This window comes from Nerophis lumbriciformis, linkage group LG24 (genome assembly GCF_033978685.3).
Source record: "Nerophis lumbriciformis linkage group LG24, RoL_Nlum_v2.1, whole genome shotgun sequence".
NCBI classification, from domain to species: Eukaryota; Metazoa; Chordata; class Actinopteri; order Syngnathiformes; family Syngnathidae; genus Nerophis; species Nerophis lumbriciformis.
The window spans coordinates 14,733,286-14,757,946 of NC_084571.2; the positions used below are offsets into that span (position 1 = coordinate 14,733,286).

General features: G+C 39.6%; 1 protein-coding gene across 5 annotated transcripts in view; it reads right to left on the reverse strand.

The window, feature by feature from the left end:
- Window positions 1–24,661, reverse strand: part of LOC133620279 (trinucleotide repeat-containing gene 6A protein-like) — a 91,292-nt gene that overhangs the window by 48,899 nt on the left and 17,732 nt on the right. For 4 of the 5 annotated variants that reach the window (XM_061981631.1, XM_061981629.1, XM_061981626.1 and 1 more), the window contains exon 3: window positions 12,525–12,626. The exons of the other annotated variant lie outside the window; for it this stretch is intronic. The gene's annotated coding sequence lies outside the window, so the exon portion shown is untranslated. The remainder of the gene's footprint in view (window positions 1–12,524; window positions 12,627–24,661) is intronic. 5 annotated transcript variants of the gene reach the window in all.

Genomic DNA, 24,661 nt, shown 5'->3' on the forward strand with positions numbered 1-24,661 from the left:
ATAATAAGGGATTCATTTTAGGCTGCCTCTGAATAATAGCATGAAATATTCCAGCACCTTCATAATGTTTAGTTATACTAAAGCGTCACTCAAATCTAAATATATTTATATAGCTTTAGCCCGGCTAATGTAGCCCGGCTACATTGATCCATTATGAAACCAACCTGAGATATTTCTGTCCGTTACGTTTATTTCCAATTTGGTTTTCTCTCTCAAAACGGAGTCAAATGTGCCGGAGACACATTATCAGCCCCGCGTTGCAACAAAGGCATAACGTTAACGTTACTCACAAAAAAGCTGAACTCATGAATGCTTGTTGCCACTATGGACTTAAAAAGTTGCGTGAGTTCTTCCCTTCATCCATGGCTCCAACATGTTTACTTTTCAGGTGCTCCTGAAGCAATGTTGTACTTCCGTGCCATTTTGCAGAAAACGGTCTTCTTTGAAGTCTTTAAAGTGAAGTGTTCCCACACTTTTGACGACTTAGGTCGTACACTTTTCTCCATTGAAGCAATAACCTCAAGATGTTTCTCCGCTAAACTATCCGTACTGTTTTCCTGCGCCATTTTTCGAATATTTCCAGCAAAGGAGACGACGTCGTCACGTGAGCTGCACATGACACATCATTGGCTAGCTTACCTCCACCTCATGAGACGTAGCCTCAGCACTGTTTTGTACTGTTTTTGTACTTATTTTGATTATTGTTTCTCAGCTGTTTGTAAATGTTGCAGGTTTATAAAACAAACAAAAATAATAATAGTAATATATACAATATACACACACACACACACACACACACACACACACACACACACACACACACACACACACACACACACTATCATTTGCGCACTATTGACTACTGATGCAATGAAAATTCGGCCGCCAAAAAAACCCAACCACTGGTCATGCAAACGGCACTGCGGAACAGGATGTTGTGATGACGTAAGCAGAGGCAGCTTGTCTTGGATGTGGACGTACCTTAACATATCACCGTTATACCCGTGGACAGCAGTCTACAAAATGTGCAAATATTAGGAGGACAGTGGCAGCTTTTAAGGAGAGAAAAACAACGGGCCGCTCTCGCTGTTCGTCCTGGACATGGAGCAACACAAGTAAAGAGTCTATATTCTATTCTATAATATATACAGAAAAAAGTGCTAAATTTAATGATAGTCCTTCTTAATAATAACAAAAAAAAGATTGGAAAAGTCTCTAGAAACGTGAAAGATTCTCAACACAGTAGATTGTATAACAAGCTACAATTACAAAATAGATCAAAATGACAAAACAATAATATGGTAAAACTAATTAATAACAATTGTTTACAAATTTGTCTACAACAATTTTTTGCTGTTTTAAACTACCGTATTTTCCGCACTATAAGGCGCACCGGATTATTAGCCGCACCTTCAATGAATGGCATATTTCAAAACTTTGTCCACCTATAAGCCGCCCCGGACTATAAGCTGCGCCTACGCTGCGCTAAAGGGAATGTCAAAAAAACAGTCAGATAGGTCAGTCAAACTTTAATAATATATTAAAAACCAGCGTTCTAACAACTCTGTCCCAAAATGTACGCAAATGTGCAATCACAAACATAGTAAAATTCAAAATAGTGCAGAGCAATAGCAACATAATGTTGCTCGAACGTTAATGTCACAACACACAAAATAAACATAGCGCTCACCTTCTGAAGTTATTCTTCATTCGTAAATCCTTCGAATTCTTCGTCTTCGGTGTCCGAATTGAAAAGTTGGGCAAATGTGGGATCCAAAATGGCCGGTTCCGTCTCGTCGAAGTCATCGGAGTCAGTGTCACTGTTCAGCAGTTCTGTGAATCCTGCCTTCCGGAAAGCTCGGACCACAGTTGTGACCGAAATATCTGCCCAGGCATTTACGATCCACTGGCAAATGTTGGCGTATGTCGTCCGGTGCTGTCTGCCTGTCTTAGTGAAGGTGTGTTCGCCTTCGGTCATCCATTGTTCCCACGCCGTTCGCAGTCGTGATTTGAATGCCCTGTTGACACCAATATCCAGCGGTTGGAGTTCTTTGGTTAATCCACCCGGAATGACGGCGAGTGTTGTATTTGTGTGCTTCACTTGTTTTTTGACACCATCTGTGATGTGGGCGCGCATAGAGTCGTATATCAACATGGACGGAGCTGTGTGAAAAAAGCCACCCGGCCTCTTCGCGTAAACTTCCCTTAACCACTCGCTCATCTTTTCTTCATCCATCCCTTCGAGTTAGCTTTTATGATGACGCCGGCTGGAAAGGTCTCTTTTGGCAAGGTCTTCCTTTTGAATATCACCATGGGTGGAAGTTTCAGGCCATTAGCATGGCAAGCTAGAACCACAGTGAAGGACGACTTCTCATTCCCTGTGGTGCGAATATTCACCGTACGTGCTCCCGTTGTATCCACAGTGCGGTTCACAGGAATATCAGTTGCTGTGAAATAGTAATCCGTGTGAGGATGGAGAGATTGCGTCTTTTCATGAACCGGATCCTTGTCGCTTAGTAGGAGCCATTTTGTGGTCTTTACAGATGTAAACAGGAAATGAAACGTACGGTAATATCCGCGCGCTTTTTCTTCTTCTACGCGGGCGGGTGGTTGCTTACAGTAGAAGAAGAAGCGCTTCCTGTTCTATGGGGGCGGGTGCTTACCTTGGCGGTTGCTTGCGTAGAAGAAGAAGCTCTTCCTGTTCTACCGGGAAAAAAGATGGCGGCTGTTTACCGTAGTTACGAGACCGAAACTTTATGAAAATGAATCTTAATATTTATCCATATATAAAGCGCACCGGGTTAAAAGCCGCACTGTCAGCTTTTGAGTAAATTTGTGGTTTTTAGGTGCGGCTAATGGTGCGGAAAATACGGTAAATATATGCATTATTGCTGATTATAGGAATTATATGATGCAGTCATTTTGACCACGCCTCCTTGTTACGTTCCCACCGCCACAGGTATGTTGGCAACCTGATGATGTTTGGAACTTATGATACAGATCTGACATTTTAATGTACAAACTGGTCACTACTAAAAAGCGCCATCAACAAGACAGACACCGGCATGTAGACAAGCACGCTGACGTCTGCACCATCTTTGGTTACACTCAGCTCTCTATCTAAACCTCTTGGCCTACGGTCAGCATCTAGAATGTAGCCTCCCACAGGGTGCTTAGCTATATTCCATAATCCAGCATTGAGAAAAATAAAGAAAAATGTCTGCCAGAACTAAACAACTGGTCTCTTCCAGTGAATTGAGTTGTTTACATCTCCAGGTCTGGACTCGGCTTTCCCGCAAGTCTTCTCTTAAAACTAAAGAGGTTCCACATTCAACTCAACCTACTTTTTTTTTTCCCCTAGAAGTGCATGCCGAGTGGGATCACCATATACCGTATTTTCCGCACTATAAGGCGCACCGGATTATTAGCCGCACCTTCTATGAATTACATATTTCATAATTTTGTCCACCAATAAGCCGCCCCGGACTATAAGCCGCGCCTACGCTGCGCTAAAGTGAATGTCAAAAAAACGCTGCGCTAAAGTAAATGTCAAAAAAACAGTCAGATAGTTCAGTCAAACTTTAATAATATATTGAAAACCAGCGTTCTAACAACTCTGTCCCAAAATGTACGCAAATGTGCAATCACAAACATAGTAAAATTCAAAATGGTGTAGAGCAAAAGCAACATAATGTTGCTCGAACGTTAATGTCACAACACACAAAATAAACATAGCGCTCACCTTCTGAAGTTATTCTTCATTCGTAAATCCTTCGAATTCTTCGTCTTCGGTGTCCGAATTGAAAAGTTGCGCAAGCGTGGGATCCAAAAATGGCCGGCTCCGTCTCGTCGAAGTCATCGGATTCAGTGTCGCTGTGGTTGTGCAGCAGTTCTGTGAATCCTGCCTTCCGGAAAGCTCGGACCACAGTTGTGACCGAAATATCTGCCCAGGCATTTACGATCCACTGGCAAATGTTGGCGTATGTCGTCCGGCGCTGTCTGCCCGTCTTAGTGAAGGTGTGTTCGCCTTCGGAGCTGTGTGAAAAAAGCCACCCGGCCTCTTCGCGTAAACTTCCCTTAACCACTCGCTCATCTTTTCTTCATCCATCCATCCCTTCGAGTTAGCTTTTATGATGACGCCGGCTGGAAAGGTCTCTTTTGGCAAGGTCTTCCTTTTGAATATCACCATGGGTGGAAGTTAGCATGGCAAGCTAGAACCACAGTGAAGGATGACTTCTCATTCCCTGTGGTGCGAATATTCACCGTACGTGCTCCCGTTACACAGTGCGGTTCACAGGAATATCAGTTGCTGTGAAATACGGTAGTAATCCGTGTGCGGATGGAGAGATTGCGTCTTTTTATGAACCGGATCCTTGTCGCTTTGTAGGAGCCATTTTGTGGTCTTTACAGATGTAAACAGGAAATGAAACGTACGGTGATATCCGCGCGTTTTTTCTTCTTCTTCCGGGGGCGGGTAGAAGAAGAAGCGCTTCCTGTTCTATGGGGGCGGGTGCTTTCCTTGGCGGTTGCTTGCGTAGAAGAAGAAGCGCTTCCTGTTCTACCGGGAAAAAAGATGGCGGCTGTTTACCGAAGTTGCGAGATCGAAACTTTATGAAAATGAATCGTAATAAAGCGCACCGGGTTATAAGGCGCACTGTCAGCTTTTGAGAAAAATTGTGGTTTTTAGGTGCGCCTTATAGTGCGGAAAATACGGTATATACAGTCGCGATCAAAAGTTTACAGACACTTGTAACAGAACATAATGTCATGGCTGTCTTGAGTTGCCAATACTTTCTACAACTCTTATTTTTTTGTGATAGAGTGATTAGAGCACATACTTGTTGGTCACAAAAAACATTCATGAAGTTTGGTTCTTTTATGAATTTATTATGGGTCTACTGAAAATGTGACCAAATCTGCTGGGTCAAAAGTATACATACAGCAATGTTAATATTTGGTTATATGTCCCTTGGCCAGTTTCACTGCAATAAGGCACTTTTGGTAGCCATCTACAAGCTTCTGGCAAAGCTTCTGCTTGAATTTTTGACCACTCCTCTTGACAAAATTGGTGCAGTTCAGCTAAATTTGTTGGTTTTCTGACATGGTCTTGTTTTTCTTCAGCATTGTCCACACAACTTCCGGGCTGATGATTTTAGGTTGTCCTGAAGAATTTGGAGGTAATCCTCTTTTTTCATTGTCCCATTTAAAGCACCGTTTCCGTTGGCAGCAAAACAGACTCAGAGCATAATACTACCACCACCATGCTTGACGGTGGGTATGGTGTTCCTGGGATTAAAGGCCTCGCCCTTTCTCCTCCAAACATATTGCTGGGTATTGTGGCCAAACAGCTCAATTTTTGTTTCATCTGACATCACATGTACAAAGATAAGACCTTCTGGAGGAAAGTTATGCGGTCAGATGAAACAAAAATTGAGCTGGTTGGCCGCAATACACAGCTTTGGGCCTGTTTTGCTGTCAATGGAACTGGTGCTTTACAGAGAGTAAATGGGACAATGAAAAAGGAGGATTACCTCCAAATTCTTCAGGACAATCTAACAGCCCGGAGGTTGGGTCTTGGGCGCAGTTTTGTGTTCCAACAGGACAATGACCCCAAACACACGTCAAAAGTGGTAAAGGAATGGCTAAATCAGGCTAGAATTAAGGTTTTATAATGGCCTTCCCAAAGTCCTGACTTAAATGTGTGGACAATGCTGAAGAAACAAGTCCATGTCAGAAAACCAATAAATTTAGTTGAACTGCACCAATTTTGTCAAGACGAGTGGTCAAAAATTCAAGCAGAAGCTTGCCAGAAGATTGTAGATGGCTACCAAAAGCGCCTTATTGCAGTGAATGAAACTGGCCAAGGGACATGTAACCAAATATTAACTTTGCTGTATGTATACTTTTGACCCAGCAGATTTAGTCACATTTCCAGTAGACCCATAATTAATTCATAAAAGAACCAAACTTCATGAATGTTTTTTGTGGCCAACAAGTATGTGCTCCAATCACTCGATCACAAAAAAAAAAAAAACAGTTGTAGAAAGGATTGGAAAGTCAAGACAGCCATGAAATTATGTTCTTTACAAGTTTATGTAAACTTTTGATTGCGACTGTATGTATACACACACACACACACACACACACACACACACACACACACACATATATATGTGTGTATATATATATATATATATATATATATATATATATATATATATATATATATATATATATATATATATATATATATATATATATATATGTGTGTGTGTATATATACATAGATACATACATATAAAAATAAAAGACATATCTGATACGCCTGAGTTCATTACAGGGTACAATTTGTTCTTTTGCCTCGGATTTCATCAGAGCACAGCTTACACACGGGCCCCAAAAGCTGTCAGGGACACGGAAAATGCGATCATCTTACAGGCGGACAGGGCTGGGAAAGGCGGAGCGACACAAAGATACACAGAGACGGACTGAGTGCAGGGGAGAAAGAAGAGGGACAATTAAAAAGAGCACAATAAGGACGGGGAGGGGAAAGGAAAGAAATGGAATGTAGAAAGAGGAGTGACAGAAAGCCCATCTTTGAGATTGATGTGAGTGGAATGCAGCTGCAGCTTCTGACATGTATGAAGGAGCAAAGAGGTCAGCCAGGACAAATTAGTGGTGTGTGAATCCAGTACAACTTGTACTCCATACATGGTGCTGGACAATCATACACCTCACTTTTATACTGCTTCAGTCGCTACTGTTTGCAGTAGCAGTAGAGTGGAAAAACAAGTTATGTCCATCAAACCTCACAAAATGCCACAAATTCAGTCAGCCATTATACATTTCCCGCTCCGAACACCTTTGGTAATTTCCGTAGATTCTACGTCAGTGTAGAAACACTTCTGCACTCTGACCATATTATTAGATCAGTCATACTCGAAATAATGTAAAGAGATGTGCTGTTTATTATTTACTATTTTTATTGAAGAAAAGAACACATGTTTTTATTTTGTTATGCATTATAAATGGTAAATAATTGAGTCAACAGATGGAGGGTCCTTTCACTATACTCTTCTCTAAAAATATCCAGAAAGTGCCATCAATACTCCATTTACATGTAGGCCCGAACACAAAGAGGATGAGCGATACATTATAGAAGTCGAGTGATAGATGTAGCTTTATTGTGATACTATAGCATTAGCAGCATTGCTAGGTGCTAAACACACAAACTAACCATCATAAAACAAACACTTACTGTAATATTTCCACTCTCGCTGGGATGCCGACTGACGTCCGGGACGCTCACATTATTCTGTTTAGATGAAGATTCAATCACAATCCACATGAAGGGTTAAAAAAAAGTTCCTGCATGAAGCGTCTTTTGGGGTCTATTTTGCTATCTCGGGAATGTGAAAGAGGACCAGCCTGTCGGTCCACGGCCACATTTGTCTCCTAGCGGGTGAGAGCTGCATGACTTATAATCTACAATTTCCTTTTAGCAAGTTTGAGACCAAGCAGAAGATAGCGTGTCAACAATAGCAGCGTAGGCTAGCGTTAACTCACTGCTATCAATGCGCCGCTAAAATAGTCAGTCTGCGTTAGCGCTTATAATAACAATATCACTCTTATTTGGTTCATGTTCAAGTCACGACAAGTAAATGGAGTATTGATGGCACTTTCTGGATGTTTTTAGAGAGTATAATGAGAGGACCCTCCATCTGTTGAATCAATAGTTAGATATGTGTTTACCATTTAGAATGCACAAAAAAAGCCATGCATATGTGTTTTCTTGTCTTACATAAAGATTGTGAATGATAAACAGTACATCTCTTTCAAGTTTTTGCATATTTCCAGTATGACTGATCTAATAATATGGTCAGAGTGCAGAAGCGTTACGACAGTGACGCAGAATCTACGGAAATTACCAAAGCGGAATATTCAAAATGGCCGACTGAATTTGTGGCATTTTAAACAGTTTCACATACTTTGCGGCTACAATATGGTTTATTAGATACAATGAAACACAATTAAGCATGTCAAGTCAACTTGTTTTTCCACTCCCCTGCTCCTTTAACATAGAAAACATAACTGTACGACAGGTGGATATTAGTGTGATTAGGGGATTATCGGCCGGGCCGATATTTGTCATTTTGACGTATATCGGTCTCTTTTTTCTTTTTTTTTTTACAACTACATCAGCATTGGGCAGCACAATATACTTAATACCGGTATACTTAGAGCGCTGTATATATTTGAGACGCTCTTTTGATGTTCCCTTGTTACGGCGGTTTGCTCTTCTCTGCGCCTGACAGGCAAAGCACAGGGCATCCTTTTTGGCTCACCCCCACCCCTTGCATGTTTAGAGAGGCTTCTCTGACGACGCACTATGAAGCCGACGCACTATGATGCGCATTCAACTGGTCTTGAAATATGGCTGCTCGGTGCCGACGTCTCGACTCCCTAGTGATGCAATATGTAAAACCCCATAAATAACCATTCCAAAAAGTGTCAACAATACTCCATTTACCTTTGGTGACTTGAATATTAACAAGTATTAGTAATATTGTTATTTTAAGCGCTAACACAAACAAACTATAGCGACGCTGTGATCACAAACTTGTGTGCCAATGATTACATCATCGAGACATGAGGTGTTTCCTCGTTTCCTTGCTCATTAAAGTTTATTTTAGATCATAAATTATGCCTCTCACCTGGATAGTAGAAAGATAGACATATTCCGACAAGTTGGTACACTTTGACAGCCAATTTAGACACGGGAATGGTGAGAACAAGACGAAAAGGTGCTTGGGTCCCCGCCCCTTTTCTTCTTGAGGATTATGAGTCATTTTCATCTAAAACGGCGAACATCCTAGCAGTCGGCGTCCTAATGACAGAAGACATTGTACAGTAAGTGATGTTTATTATGTTTGTTGGCTGTCATGAAGTCGGCAGAGAGTAATCAGTTGTGTTGTGGGAAACAAGTGAACATTGTGATGCGTTTTTTAAATTAATGCTTAAAATGATCAAAATATGTAAGTGATAAATGTTATTGTGAATGTTACTACATTACATACATTATAGGCCGGAAGTTTGGACACACCTTCTCAATCAATGCGTTTTCTTTGTTTTCATGACTATTTACATTGTAGATTGTCACTGAAGGCATCAAAACTATGAATGAACACATGTGGAGTTATTTACTTAACAAAAAATGCTGAAATAACTGAAAACATGTTTCATATTCTTGTTTTCTTCAAAAAGCTCTGATTACTGCTTTGCACACTCTTGGCATTCTCTCGACGAGCTTCAAGAGGTAGTCACCTAAAAGGGTTTTCACTTCACAGGTGTCATAGTTTTGATGCCTTCAGTGACAATCTATAATGTAAATAGTCATGAAAATAAAGAAAACGCATTGAAATGAGAAGGTGTGTGCAAACTTTTGGCCTGTACAGTATATACTTACAATGTGTATATAAAACCTTAATGGAGGTGTTTGGATGTTTTAAAAGCGTTATAGGCAGATTTTTGATTGCATTTAATAGTTGGAATGCATTAAAAAAATACATTTCAAAATGATTGTGAAGGATAGGCAATATTCCAAAAATAAAGTCCAGTTTCCTTGTAACTCGGCCATAGTCGTCTCATCTAGCAAGTGTACAAACGTCTTATTAACCATTGTAATGGCGTCTTCTTTCTGCACTTACTATCTCACTTGCAGGAGTTGAAAGATTGACTGCCAAGTGTGTGTGTGTGCTTGGAGGAAGATAACACTTCTAAGGCTGCCACTCTCGGGGGGGAGGTGTTTCCAGGCTTGAAGTAGCGCACATAAAAATGGCAATGTGCAAATGGCACAACACCAAGTTGCTGATTTTATCCCTGTCTGACCTCACACACCACATTCAGAAACCAATCAAAAGACATTTTCAATGCATTCGCTGAAGATGTTGAAGTCACCACTGAAATGTCACCAGCAGTGGGGCCAAGGTCAAAGAGAGAGGACTGAACACACACACAGTTGTAAGAGTAGCAGGCCATAGACAGCAGTAGTGGAAACTAACAGCAGTTGGAAGGGAAAACAGCACAACTACGCAACAGAGGCAAAGTGCACCTCCACTGCTACTACAGATAAAAACCTAACTATGCAAATGTTGGAAATAGTCTTCCATGGGCAGGCCATGTCAAAACTGTCGCCGCCATTATGACGGGCAGTGCTGTTTTTAAATGACCGTAAGCCTTGAACTATTCAAAGTATTTCAATGGTTGAAATGTGCGCTTTTGGTTTGTGTTATACGGTAATCTGCATCACAGCAGCTCATACGAGGAACAAAGCAGAGTGGGCGGGGTTTGTTTTCAGAGCAGCCTGCCCGAAACGGGTGTGTCAGAAACAGATGCAGAAAAAGATTTTTACGTGATAATGTATCATATTGTTGGTGGTTATTACCCTCTGCATTCATATTTTGCTGTTTTTTTACATTTTTGTGGTGTTTTGCTTGATTGTAAAAGATACACAACTATCGAGGAGCTGGTCTGGGAAGTAAAGAGGAGCGACGTTCATATGTTGTTAATATTCAGTGTTTTATTGATCATAGTTAATATTGTAAATCCCACTTTCTTTATTCTCATATACATTTTGGGTGTCCCATTCAGTAAAAAACTGTAACATTTCATTCCGTTTTCTTGAGGTGGTCTGTCATAACGTTTTTAGAATTCCATCGGACGTGATTTTTGGTATGAGTGTTCCTGAAAAAAAGGAACCCCAACATACATACTGTACAGCAGAGTTTTACAGTATATATCGTTTATACACACATACACCGTGGCCCCCCTGGACACTTTTTTCTCTCAATATGAAGTGTGTACTTTTGAATACAATGTGAAATAAAACAATACAAATAAAATATACTCTGGAAGCAAACTGTTGCACTTGAATAAAAATCACAATCAAAAGCAATAAAATGAGTTCCGTCTCTGTTGGGGAGAGGGTGGGGGACACTCAAATATACAGTACAGGCCAAAAGTTTGGACACCCCTTCTCATTCAATGCGTTTTCTTTATTTTCATGACTACCTTGTCATGATTGTAGATTGTCACTGAAGGCATCAAAATGATGAATGAACACATGTGGAGTTATGTACTTAACAAAAAAGGTGAAATAACTGAAACATGTTTTGTATTCTAGTTTCTTCAAAATAGCCACCCTTTGCACTGATTACTGTTTTGCACATTCTTGGCATTCTCTCAATGAGCTTCAAGAGGTAGTCACCTGAAATTGTTTTCACTTCACAGGTGTCAAAGTTTTGATGCCTTCAGTGACAATCTACAATGTAAATAGTCATGAAAATAAAGAAAACGCATTAAAATGAGAAAGTGTGTCGAAACTTTTGGCCTGTACTGTACACAACCAAAACAATGAACAAAATAAAGTTATCGTGATCAAAATGGTTGTTGAATGTGCTCAAAAAGTACTTATACACACAAAATCCTTTAACCAAGTTTTTAATAACTAAAATGAACAGACAATATACTTTCTTGGCAGAGGAAACAAATATTGTTCTGGCTTCATAAGAGCGATATTGTTTTTATGTTTAAATATGTTTATCTTGTATTTTAAATTATAAATAATGATAAATGGGTTGTACTTGTATAGCGCTTTTCTACCTTCAAGGTACTCAAAGCGCTTTGACACTACTTCCACATTTACCCATTCACACACACATTCACACACTGATGGAGGGAGCTGCCATGCAAGGCGCTAACCAGCACCCATCAGGAGCAAGGGTGAAGTGTCTTGCTCAGGACACAACGGACATGACAAGGTTGGTACTAGGTGGGGATTGAACCAGGGACCCTCGGGTCGCGCACGGCCACTCTGCCACTGCGCCACGCCGTCCAAATTGTGAAAGTTGATCAGTTGTTTTCACTTCCGGTTTATGTGACGTCAGTTGAGTTCACTTCCTGTTGAACGGAATCTTCGTTGTCTGTTTTGTGCAAAAACAGCACATCTTTTGTATACTGAGAATACTTTATCTCGCTTGTTTAAAACTCAATGTGTTTATACACATTTAGATCGGGAATGGCGTTTCGGAAGACATTGTCTGTTGTTTACGTGTTAGCATTTAAGATAGCGCCAGTCCGTCCGCATCAAAGTGCAATTAAGAATAACAGTTTTTCGACCATTTTTATTTAATACGGTAATACTAACCGTTGGGAGTTTTACAGCCATTATCAATAATACAGTTTATTTGTAGTACAAACGCCTGCAGCCACAGAAACCAATGACAAGTGTGAATGCTCTTGAAGCATGAACATGGCGAATTATCAACGCAGGACAAGTTACAGACCATATTTTCATTTATTGTCGGTTAATTGACTTATGGGCCTATCCAAGGGTTTTTTCTATTGAAATAATGAAGCTTTTGTTTTTCCTCATCAAAACTTGAGTTTAGTGATTTCAAACAAAGTAAAATGATGCTAGTCGACTGACATACAGTAGAAAATCAAATGTTTAAAATGATCTTTACCTTTTGTCGAGTCCTGTATATTATTATTATCCTCCTTCCTTGTCACACTTTCTGTTTCTCGCTCTCTTCCATCCACAGTCTGTCCATCTGTGGGTGGATTCCCTGTGGAGAACAACCAAAATAAAAGGCTTAATTGCAACTTCCGCGTCTGCCGTTTGACTTGAGGATCTCAGAACATGTTACAGGAGTAAATCAGTGACTCCTGATTGATAACAGAGCGCGTGTCCTTTAAGTTTCATATGACGAAAAAAAACTAGTACACTAAAAACGTCCCCGAAATGGAATTATTTACATGCTTAATAGCTACTATAAAAAGTGTGATAAATGAATTATTGCACCTGCTTCCAGATTAGGGGTGTAACATTACAGTTATCGATAACCGTGGTACAACTCCTGTTAGTATTACACTTTTAAATTAAAATGTGTGATTGATAACTGCACTTGGATAAACTCATGGAATTACTGGCGCCAGCTCGCTCACTTAAATGCTAACATGAAAACAAGAGACATTAACGTGTTTCCCTATTAAGAAATTACATACTCCAATCTAAAGTTAGATAAACACATTACTGCCCGAGCAACTCAATTGTGTACATTGAACATAAAAGCTGTGCTTTCTTAGAGAGATCGTTTTATACGCCGAGGGATACGAGACAGGTTTTTACGGCGCGTTCAAGGACCGCTTAACAGGACGCCACAACAACCACAGGAAATAATAATTATAGATCTTATTTGCTACGCACTTTTCATTTTAATAATAAGTGTTACAGTCCAAACCAATACTCAAAACAATAAAAGCTGAGCCATTAAAACAGATAAAATACTAGCATAAGCATAAGAAACACAAAACATGCAAAAGAGTGGCTTTTCTAACAGTCTGTCTATTATAGTTATTTAAAAAAAAAAACTTTGTCTACGAGTTTAGTGTGTCAGAACTTTTTAAGTACATTGAACAATACTGCGATAATGATAATAAATGTGATAATTCTGGGAGCGATAACCGTGATATTAAATTTTAACAAGTTACATTCCTATTTCGGATGTATACAAAACACTAGAGCTGCAGCTATGGATTATTTTAACAATCAAGTAATCTTTCGATTAATCAGGTAATCGGTAAAACACGTTTAGTCTCAATGCGTGTTTTAGGGAAAATAGTTAAAATAAACCATTTTTCTGCAACCCATAACCTTTATTCTTGTTTTTCTTCTAATAAATGTACATGATCAACATTATGATATAATACATGATATAATTATAATAACATACATGATATAATCAACAAATGTTTGCCTTTAAACGAAAAATAACCGCTGTTTGTCACCACACAGATCACAGCGCACACACACCACCGCTCTCATGTATGCTCTATTTCAGTGACTACATTTGTATGTTTGAAGTTCTGGGCGATTTACGGTTTTTATTAGTTACACTCAAACAGTTAATCTAAATAATATGTCTCATCGAATTAATCGATTTGGTGGATTAATTGTTGTAGCCCTACATATTGTGATGTGATGTTAGAGTAGTTTATAGCCACGGAATGTAAATTTTTGGTGTTGTGCAAGTGTTGTGCTCTCAAAAGAACATTTTTCCAACTTGCTCTTAGTAAACAAGACCTTTCCTTTTGGTTAGCACTCATCTTGCAGGAGGCCGCTGCAGACGCTAATCTAATCCATTAACGGGATTACAGCAGCACTAGCCCCGGTGACCAAAACAGACAGAGTTGTTAATAAGTGCAAGGATGTATGACAACACACAAGCAGAGACAGCGCTCTACTGTTTGCAACTATTCAAACATCATCATAATAGCTGGCTCATCAAGTCTGACGGAAGCATTCATGTCATCCTTTGTGGCTTTCCCTTGATCATTCTGCTTGCAAACATGCAATTAATGGCGCCATTTTGGACTGTTGGAACAACAGTGGTGACTCTAGAAGAGATCACAAACAGAACCAAAGTGCTTCAGGTCGTGGTCACCTCAAATATCCTGTGACCTGTGGACTCGCTCTCTTTGTTTTGTATGCAAAGCCTGTGGTTGGTGAGGTGAGACCGTCCACTCGCAGGGATTATTGGACACCCTTACCCAAACAAGCAGGCAGGATTCATGCAATGGCAGACGGATGACCTAATTTTTATGGAAGACAATTGTCAATGTCCACGAAGTAACACGCCAAGGGTGGGCGATAAAACCATATCAATATATATCGCCACAAACACGTCATCGATATCAATAAAAATGCGCTGGATAAAACGTTTGATCATTGTTTTTTTCTTCGTAGGAAAAAAGTACAAGTAAGGCAGCAAAGGCACTCGCTCTCTGGTAACCGAGCAACGCAGGAAGTGATCACTGATAACAGTCAATCAGGTGACAATATCAACTATCAAGTTTGCTTGATTCTCTGCATGGAGTGAGAAGAGAAAGTCAAAATGAAGAAATTGTGGACAAAAGAGGAAAAGTCACCTGGACAGTTTTTGGATGTTTTCAAAGGGACCGTAGTCAGACCAATGTGGTCTGTAAATGATGCAAGGCAAGAGTGCTAATACCACACCACCTTAGCCGCGCTGACCCTTTAAAGCACAGACATAACATTCTGCCACTAAACCTGCAGAAAATAGTTCTCAGCTTTCTCTATGTTTACATTTTCACACTTTGCACTATTTTCTTACTATTTTCGTTTCTTACATATTCCTTATTTTTAAGAGATTATTGTTAAGTGTTCAATGTGATTTTACTATTTTGTTGACTTTGAGTGTTTTCCATGCTTGTGTTGACATTTCCTTTCTGCCTTGATAGCTGAGGGCATTGTGTAAATAAAATATAATAAAATGTTAACATTTATGTTTCTCTTGTTCCTTATTTTCTACAAGTCATAAAAAATATCAATAATTGTCGATATCTACCGATACAAAACATTCATACTCAGCCCTACTCTAGAATTTATCCGTCCCAGTGTTTCCCATACATTCATTTATTAATAGATTTGGCACTCTGTGTTCATCCTCACTCATAGTTATAACGCACCTGATCTGCCAGAGAATAACACGAAGCTCCCATCACTCATGAAATGAGTGATGGGAGCCCTCCATTAAAGAAGCAACTAACACCAAGTGTGTGGAAGCACGTCTTGCTCTTCTACGGCTATACCTTTATTGTTGGCAAAACATTTCAGTAGTATTTTATTGCAAGTTACTGCACGATTCCCAACCTTCGTATTTATTTATAGCAACACTAAGTAACTTTTCATCCTTCATAAAGTATTTCCATGAGTTTTGGGATGATACATGGACTTACAACTAGTTGAATGACACCACTGTCATGGCCTGAGGAGGTCTGTGTCGTTTTTACTGGTACTTAAAGACTTTGAGGAGGGGGGCAGGAACCCTGCCACACAAAAAACTACAAATGTTCTGACTTGATTTACGGCATACATCACACCCCCTTCACCATTCGTTAAAAAAACGGAAGTCGATGCAAACGCCTACGTGCCGCCAAAAAGCTAAAAGAAGAAGGTGTTCGTGCAATTACTGCTATCATGGCCAAAACTACAAAACAACCAAAGAAACGAAAAGTTTAGTCTGAGGAGACAAAAAGAAAAATGGAGGCTAACCGGATAAAAGCACAGTCAAGGATCAACATTGCCCTGGCTATCACTCACTGGCGTGAAGCGGCCTTGCCTCTGTTGAAACTAAACTAGTAAGTGATTTTCTATGCTCAAATCAAAATTGTAATGCTAATGTTAGCTATCGGAAATTTGCACGGTAGCAATAAATTGCCACCAGCTTGATAGTTCGCAGTTCCACACTACTTTCTTTGAAAAAACCTGCATCCGCCCCGATACATTCTTGGTAGTAGCGCCATCCAAGATCGTTTCTTGATAGTGTCTGCTATTTAACATCAGCATAGCCATTAGAGACAGAATATGTTGTGACAATATTAGCCGACATCATGTCAGCTAGTCCTCATGGGAAATGTGGTCTTCTTCTGGCAAAACACTACCGCTTTGGTCCACTGCCGCCACCAAAATTACCCAAAACTGAAAGTTCTTAAGTCCGAACTTCTTCACATTTGATATGCGTTTCTTTCAGAGGCCCTTCATTAAAATAAAAATGTAAATGCTGCTCCAACCCCTCCCTGTGGTTCCCACACCTCCCCCAGCTCCTTGCAAGCTTCAAGTACTTCAGCAGATGGTTCTAGGTTCAACAACAACAGTGGACGGAGCATGGTGGGGCCTCCTGAAGAGAACACACACACACACCACAGACAGCATCTGTTTATGAATGGGCTGACAATTGCCCATCCCCCGACAGCTACAGCTGACAGAGGAAAGGAGTCACCAAGAGTTGTAAAAAAAAAAAAAAAAAAAAAAAAAAAAAATCAAGCAAAGGAATCAAGAATAAGGCAATCAGGGCAGTGACACTGCTCATTTACTGACTTGAATGCTAACATGAGAACAAGAGACATTTACGCCTTTCTCTGTTAAAACCCAACATTCCCTCAATCTCAACTTGCATGAACACATTACTGTCTGAGCGACTGAAATAGTAAATTGTGCACATTTAAATGGATCGATACGGGAAGCGATATGACAACAGTACATTTGTGTGATGCAACCAACACAAGTTATATTTAATCATTGAAAAACAAACTTTTACAAATTAAAACGGTAGAAGATAAACATATTTAAACACTCAAAAATATGTCTCTTACACAGCCAGAACAATATAATTATAAAATCATTAATTGGTGTTATTTATTAATAATTAAAATGGCCCTGCGATGAGATGGCGACTTGTCCAGGGTGTACCCCGCCTTCCGCCCGAGTGCAGCTGGGATAGGCTCCAGCACCCCCGCAACCCCGAAAGGGACAAACGGTAGAAAAATGGATGGATGGACATTATTAATAATAATTATATATTCTTCTGCCAAGAAAGTTTATTGGGTATTTATTGTATTTAATTTATTAAATAAAACGTGGTTATAAGTGTGTGTATGAGTAGTTTGAGCACATTTAACAATACCGTGATAATATTGGTGACAATAACCGTGATATAAAATCCCTAAACGATAAACATTACTAATAATAACCACAGTAAAACTCTTGATGGTTAGTGTTACAGTTTTAAATTGAAACAATGGGAAAATCATGATTGATAACTGCACTTTGATAAACTCTTGGACTGACTAGCGCTCGCTTAAATGCTAACATGAAAACAAGAGACAATAACGTCTTTCCTCATTAGGAAAGGACACACCCCAATCTAGACTAGTATATAAACACATTACTGTTTGAAGAGCTAAGATATTCAATTCTGTACATTGAACCTACACACTGTGTTCTCTTCATCAACATATACTTGGAGGTGTTTTTATGGAGCGTTCAAGGACCGCTCAATAGAATAAGACGCCAGAACAGTCTTATCTGTGAACACAAAACATGCAAAATAGTGAGCTTTCTAACAGTGGGTCTATTTATTTAAAAAACAAGTAAAGTGTTTCAGGATGCTTGTGTATACTGTAAGTACATTTTGAGCCCCTTGAACAATATTGCGACAATAATGATAGCCGAGATATTAAATGTTCATATGGTTAGATCCCTACAAAGTATATGGAGGAGGCAATATACCGTACATTTCAGACTATGAGCCGCTACCTTTTTCCTACAGTTTCAATCCTGCATCTCATAAAACGGTGAAGCTAATTTATGGATTTTTCTACGCTAACGTTTATAATGTTTTGGGTTTAATCGTTTTCATTCGACCCAAGCAGAGACACTGAAATTATGTGTTATTGTCGGTGCTGTGGCGCCATTTTTTGGGCGAGTTCGGGTTGAACATGCACTTTCTGTTTTAATGCCTTAAACCGGAAGTAAAACCGTCCATAGCCTGTCTGCTCAAAAGGATTCTTCATCCATCACTCCAGGCAACGTTCATAAGTTTTACAATACAACTAAAACAATTCTTACTTACTAAAGTGTCTCATGTGTGATGTCTGCAGGAGTGTTTTCATGCATATTTGTATGCACTATCGTAATGTAATCAAGCTAGCTTCGTTAGCATTGGCTAATATGCTAACACATTTACGAGTGTCTGTGTTAGTATTAATAACTTACAACGGCATTCTTTTTATATTGTTTCAGTTTTGCAAATGCCTCAGTAAATTCACCAAGACATCACAGTGAAGTTATTAAGTCTGTATAGCTGATCGGAGACCTAGCTTCCGCAGCTAGTGGGTCCATGACGATAACTTATGTTTTGTTTGATCAGCCGTTTTACTGCCGTTTTACAGACACCTTTTGGAAACAATTAAGGTATGTAAATAAACATTCACAAAAAATTTCTGTGTAAATAACTAATTTCACAAGGTATATATCGGCGGCTTATAGTCCGGTGCGGCTAATATATGGAAAAAAATGTGTTCTTCTTTTATGTTCCATAGTCCGGAAAATACGGCAGTTAGAATCTGTTTGAGCTCCCTTATTATTACATATTATGTATTGTGTATCTTTATCAGACATGGTAACAGATATTCCTTTATGTGTAATCTATTAATCTTTGTCCATCCAAAGTGTTGCATGTAAAATAAATTCAGAGGGGGCTTCACAACTATAAAGACAATTTGAAAAAGCTCTAGTCTATCAACAATGCGTCCATTTAAAACCCGATTGAGAGAAACCCTCAGCCTGCACACACCCGTCACCGGACTGATGAACGGGATTTGCGTTCCAAAAATATCTGCTAAATATGGTCTTTGTTCTGCTGAAATGCATGAAAGTCTGCACAGTTTATCACACTATTCAGCACATACTGTGCTTCCTATTGTGGGAGACATGATGGGGCCCGAAGAAAGAAGAAAGAACAACATTGTAGTGAAAGGTCAAAAGCAAAGTAGTGTAGATTATTGAGAGTATCAATCAATCTAAAATAACTATTATCCTCTTTCAAATCCATGCATTACAAAAGCATAAAGGCATACAAATCAAGGTTGGACGATACAAATTATGTCAATTTGGCCAATGATAGGGCTTTTAATACTATCTTAATATCGTGATATCCAATGTTGATGACACGGTCTAATATACAACAATTCTTCTCAACAAAAGAGGAGAAATACAATCTTAGAGAAAAATTTAATTTAAAACATTTGTACGCACGTACAACACTTAAGACCTTCAGTATATCAGTATGTGGAATTAAATTATGTAATGGATTAAGCAAAGAAATCAAACAATGTAGTAATATGATCCACTTCAAGAAACTCTTTAAACTTAAAGTGTTTACAAAGGACAGAGAAGAACCATGATACACATTCTGAATTTATTTCATCCATCCATTAATTTTTAAGATACTGTTACTCATCTCACCATATGAAATATAACTTACTTTACCAATTATTATTTATTTATTTTTTATTTATTGTTATTACCTATTGAGTATGTTGTGAATAAATTGAGAACAGGAAGTGAACAAATGTTTTAGCAACTGCTATGTAAAGGAAAACGGGTAGGATTAAATAAGCTCTGCTTCTTCCTACTCCTTTCCGAACATGTTGAATAGAGAAACTGGAAATTGGGATGTATCATGTTGTATGCATGCATGTTCCAAATAAACTCAAACTCAACTCAACTAATCCTTGCCTCCATGGCGGCACATAAACTGCAAGTATTATCACTACACACCGTAGGAGGATACAAGAAGCCATGCTAACTGCTAATCTATAGCTCTTGTCAGCCGTTGTGGCCACATCGATACAAATATCGACAATAACTATACCAAGAATGGGCTCAGTATGTAGTCGATACTAAATTGAATGGATTGATATATTTTATCATTACAGAATATTTTTTGTAGATTTGTTGTTGTTTGCAACCTCAGGAAATAAGTTATTGTACACAAAAACCAAAGGACTTGTAACCCATCTTGTATTATCACTTTTAGACCAAGTATATATTGTGATACTGCATATACGCCATGGCGACAAACAAACTACATGTACTATCATCACTGGAGAACGAGAAACAAAACCTGCTCCACTACACACTGTAGGACAGAGCTGGGCAAATATTTTGACTTGGGGCCACATTGAGAGAAAAAATGTATCTGGAGTGCCAATATGTATGTGTGTACAAATTATACGTACACATTTAGCTGTAAAAATCTGCTGTACAGTATGTGTGTTTGGGTCCCTTGTTTTCCAGGAACACTAATACCAAAAGTCACAATGTCCGATATAGTTCTAAAAACGTTATGACAGACCACCTCAAAAAACGGAATGGAATTTTACAGTTTTTTACTGAATGGGACACCCAAAATGTACATTAAAATACACCTACAATAAGATATATTATCACTTTTATGCAGAATTTTTTTGTAAAAATCTGCTTCTGCATCTGTTTCTGACACACGTTGTTTCGGGCTGGCTGCTCTGGTTTGTTCCTCGTCTGAGCTGCTGTGACGTAGATTACCGTAATAACTTGTAGAACACCCAAAAGCGCAAATTTCAACCATCCAAATACTTTTTATAGTTCAAGACTTATGGTCATTTAAAAACAGCACTGCAAATCATAATGGCGGCTACAGTTTTGATGTTAAAGGTCTAAAAAAATTATGTAGAACGTCCGGCGGGTCGGATTGAAAATTTTAATTGGCCGCATGTGGCCCGCGGGCCGTATTTTGCCCAGGTCTGATGTAGAGCACATGCTAACTGCAAGCTAGAGATCGTGAATGTAAACAAGGCGGGCGAATTGATACAAATAGGCAGTAACGATACCAAGTAGTTTAGTATCAGGTCGAGATTACAGTGGTTACAAATCATATTGTTGATGTAGATGATCACATCTGCTGTACATAAGATACTTCTCTTGTTGCCTTATTTGTTTTTTACTTCATTAAAAAGATTTTAATTAATGTTTGGCGCAGCTGGACTGGAGCAGGAGGGGAAAGGAGAAAAAAATGAGGAAATAGTAGGAACGAGAAGGGGATAAGACAGAGACAAAAACAGAACATTGATTGAACATTAATTATGTCGTGACTAGCCTGATTTTTGCGCGGTGGAACGGGGGGCCACGCACAAACCCGGACACAAACACACACACATTGACAGACACACAGATGATCATGGTCAATAAAGGTGAATTGCTCCGTGCAGGATTACACCGAGCATCGTAACTTACCTGCTGTTTACTACTGCGCTAACTTCCAACAGTTCCGCCATGTTTGATCGAGGAAATATGCTAATAGCGGATCACCGTGATCCAACTCAAACTAATCGCGATCAACAGTCATATAATCGCCCAGCCGTAGTGTCAGCTGTGTCGGGTCACTTGGCCGAACAACTGGATCTGGGATTCATGGTTTGTTAAAAGGGTTTGTTAGTGGCTGGTAGGGTTGTATGGTATACCGGTACTAGTATAGTATCGCGGTACTAATGAATCAAAAACGGTACTAAACTCTGTTTGAAAAGTACCGGTCCGCCATTTTTTTTTTACAGACACGACGGCGCATCGTCGTCATGACATTGCCGGTTTTACGAGCAAAGGAGCATGTTCGGCAGCGCACAATCACGCAGTACTTACAAGCAGACAGTGTAGACAGAAAAGTGAGAATGGACGCATTTTGGCTTAAAAACTAAAGACAAAGGGGAAGTTATAACACTGTAACACCCTCAGGAAGGGGTGCTTTAAGACATGGCTAGTTGGTTAGCGGCTAATGTCCATCCGCAATCGGCAGTGTTTTATCCATCCATCCATTCATTTTCTACCGCTTGTCCCATTCGGGCTCGCGGGGGGTGCTGGAGCCTATCTCAGCTGCATTCGAGCGGAAGGCGGGGTACACCCTGGACAAGTCGCCACCTCATCACAGGGCCAACACAGATAGACAGACAACATTCACACTCACATTCACACACCAGGGCCAATTTAGTGTTGCCATTCAACCTATTCCCAGGTGCATGTCTTTGGAGGTGGGAGGAAGCCGGAGTACCTGGAGGGAACCCACGCAGTCACGGGGAGAACATGCAAACTCCACACAGAAAAATCCGAGCCCAGGATTGAACCCAGGACCTTCGTATTGTGAGGCACACGCACTAACCCCTGTGCTGCCGTGGCAGTGTTCTAGCTATTTCTAAATCACTAATCTTCGCTCCATGGCGACAAATAAAGTATGTTTTTTTTTACAAGAATCATCCCTGCAGGAGGAGGAATAGCTAAACATGCCTCACTACACGCCGTAGCTCAACGGCGTCACAATGTAAACAAATGCCATGGGTGGATCTACACCTGACATCCACTGTAATGATACCAAGTACAAGAGCGGATCTAGTCGATACTACTATGATTTCGTCAATATTTTTTATCGTCACAAAATCTTTTTTTTGTTAAATCCATATTATATTCATAAACTCAGAAAATATGTCCCTGGACACATGAGGACTTTGAATATGACCAATGTACGACCCTGTAACTACTTGGTATCGGATTGATACCTAAATTTGTGGTATCATCCAAAACTAATGTAAAGTATCAAACAACAGAGGAATAAGTGATTACATTTAAACATAAGTGTAGACAGAACATGTTAAAACAGAAAATAAGCAGACATTAACAGTAAATGAACAAGTAGATTAATAATAATTTTTTACATCTTGTCCTTTATAATGTTGACAAAATAAAAGAATGATAAATGATAATATGTTACTGCATACGTCAGCAGACTAATTAAGAGTCTTTGTTTGCTTACTTTCTACTAAAAGACAAGTTATCTTGTATGTTCACTATTTTATTTAAGGACACATTTGTTCTTTGATTGCAAAAAGAAACATATGTATAATGTACCCTAAGATTTTTTGTTAAAATAAAGCCAATAATGCCATTTTTTGTGGTCCCCTTTATTTATAAAAGTATCGAAATACATTTTGGTGCCGGTACTGGTATTGGTATCGAGACAACCCTAGTGGCTGGTAAAAATGGGACATTTCTCACCTTGTTGTCATTGTTGATAATTGTGAGGAATCATCAACGTGATCAGATTCTCCATGTAGATGAGTATCATTGATAATTACTAATAATGTGTAATTTAAGGCAAACTGAGCAAATGTGTTAATTCAAGAGAGCCCATGACTCAGTACTCATCGGTTCCAAAAATGTTGGGGACCCCTGTTCTAAAGTATCAGGTCGTTGTCAACATTGCCACTGGCACGGCAACCCCCTCGTTTGCCAATCAGCAGCTGCTAGGAAGGTAGTTTCTATCTACAGGCGAGCATTTCCATATCTTTACTGTTTACAATGAGTGATTATGGGCATCAGGATGTCCAATATTCTGTGTGGAACATGGAAGTTTTCTCCAAAATCATCTACCGTATTTTCCGCACCATAAGCCGCCCTGGGTTATAAGCCGCGCCTTCAATGAACGGCATATTTCAAAACTTTGTCCACCTATAAGCCGCCCCGTGTTATAAGCCGCATCTAACTGCGCTAAAGGGAATGTCAAAAAAACAGTCAGATAGGTCAGTCAAACTTTAATAATATATTAAAAACCAGCGTGATGTGGGCGCGCATGGAGTCGTATATCAACATGGACGGAGCTGCGTGAAAAAAGCCACCCGGCCTCTTCGCGTAAACTTCCCTTAACCACTCGCTCATCTTTTCTTCATCCATCCATCCCTTCGAGTTAGCTTTTATGATGACGCCGGCTGGAAAGGTCTCTTTTGGCAAGGTCTTCCTTTTGAATATCACCATGGGTGGAAGTTTCTGGCCATTAGCATGGCAAGCTAGAACCACAGTGAAGGATGACTTCTCATTCCCTGTGGTGCGAATATTCACCGTACGTGCTCCCGTTGTATCCACAGTGCGGTTCACAGGAATATCAAAAGTCAGTGGAACCTCGTCCATGTTGATAATGTTCTCTGGCCGGATCTTTTTTTCAGCTATCTTGTTTTTACAATATGCACGGAAAGTAGCCAGCTTTTCTTGAAAGTCTTTAGGCAGTTGCTGTGAAATAGTAGTCCGTGTGCGGATGGAGAGATTGCGTCTTTTCATGAACCGGAAACCTGTCGCTTAGTAGGAGCCATTTTGTGGTCTTTACAGATGTAAACACACAAAGGAAATTAAACGTAATATCCGCGTGCTTCTTCTTCTTCT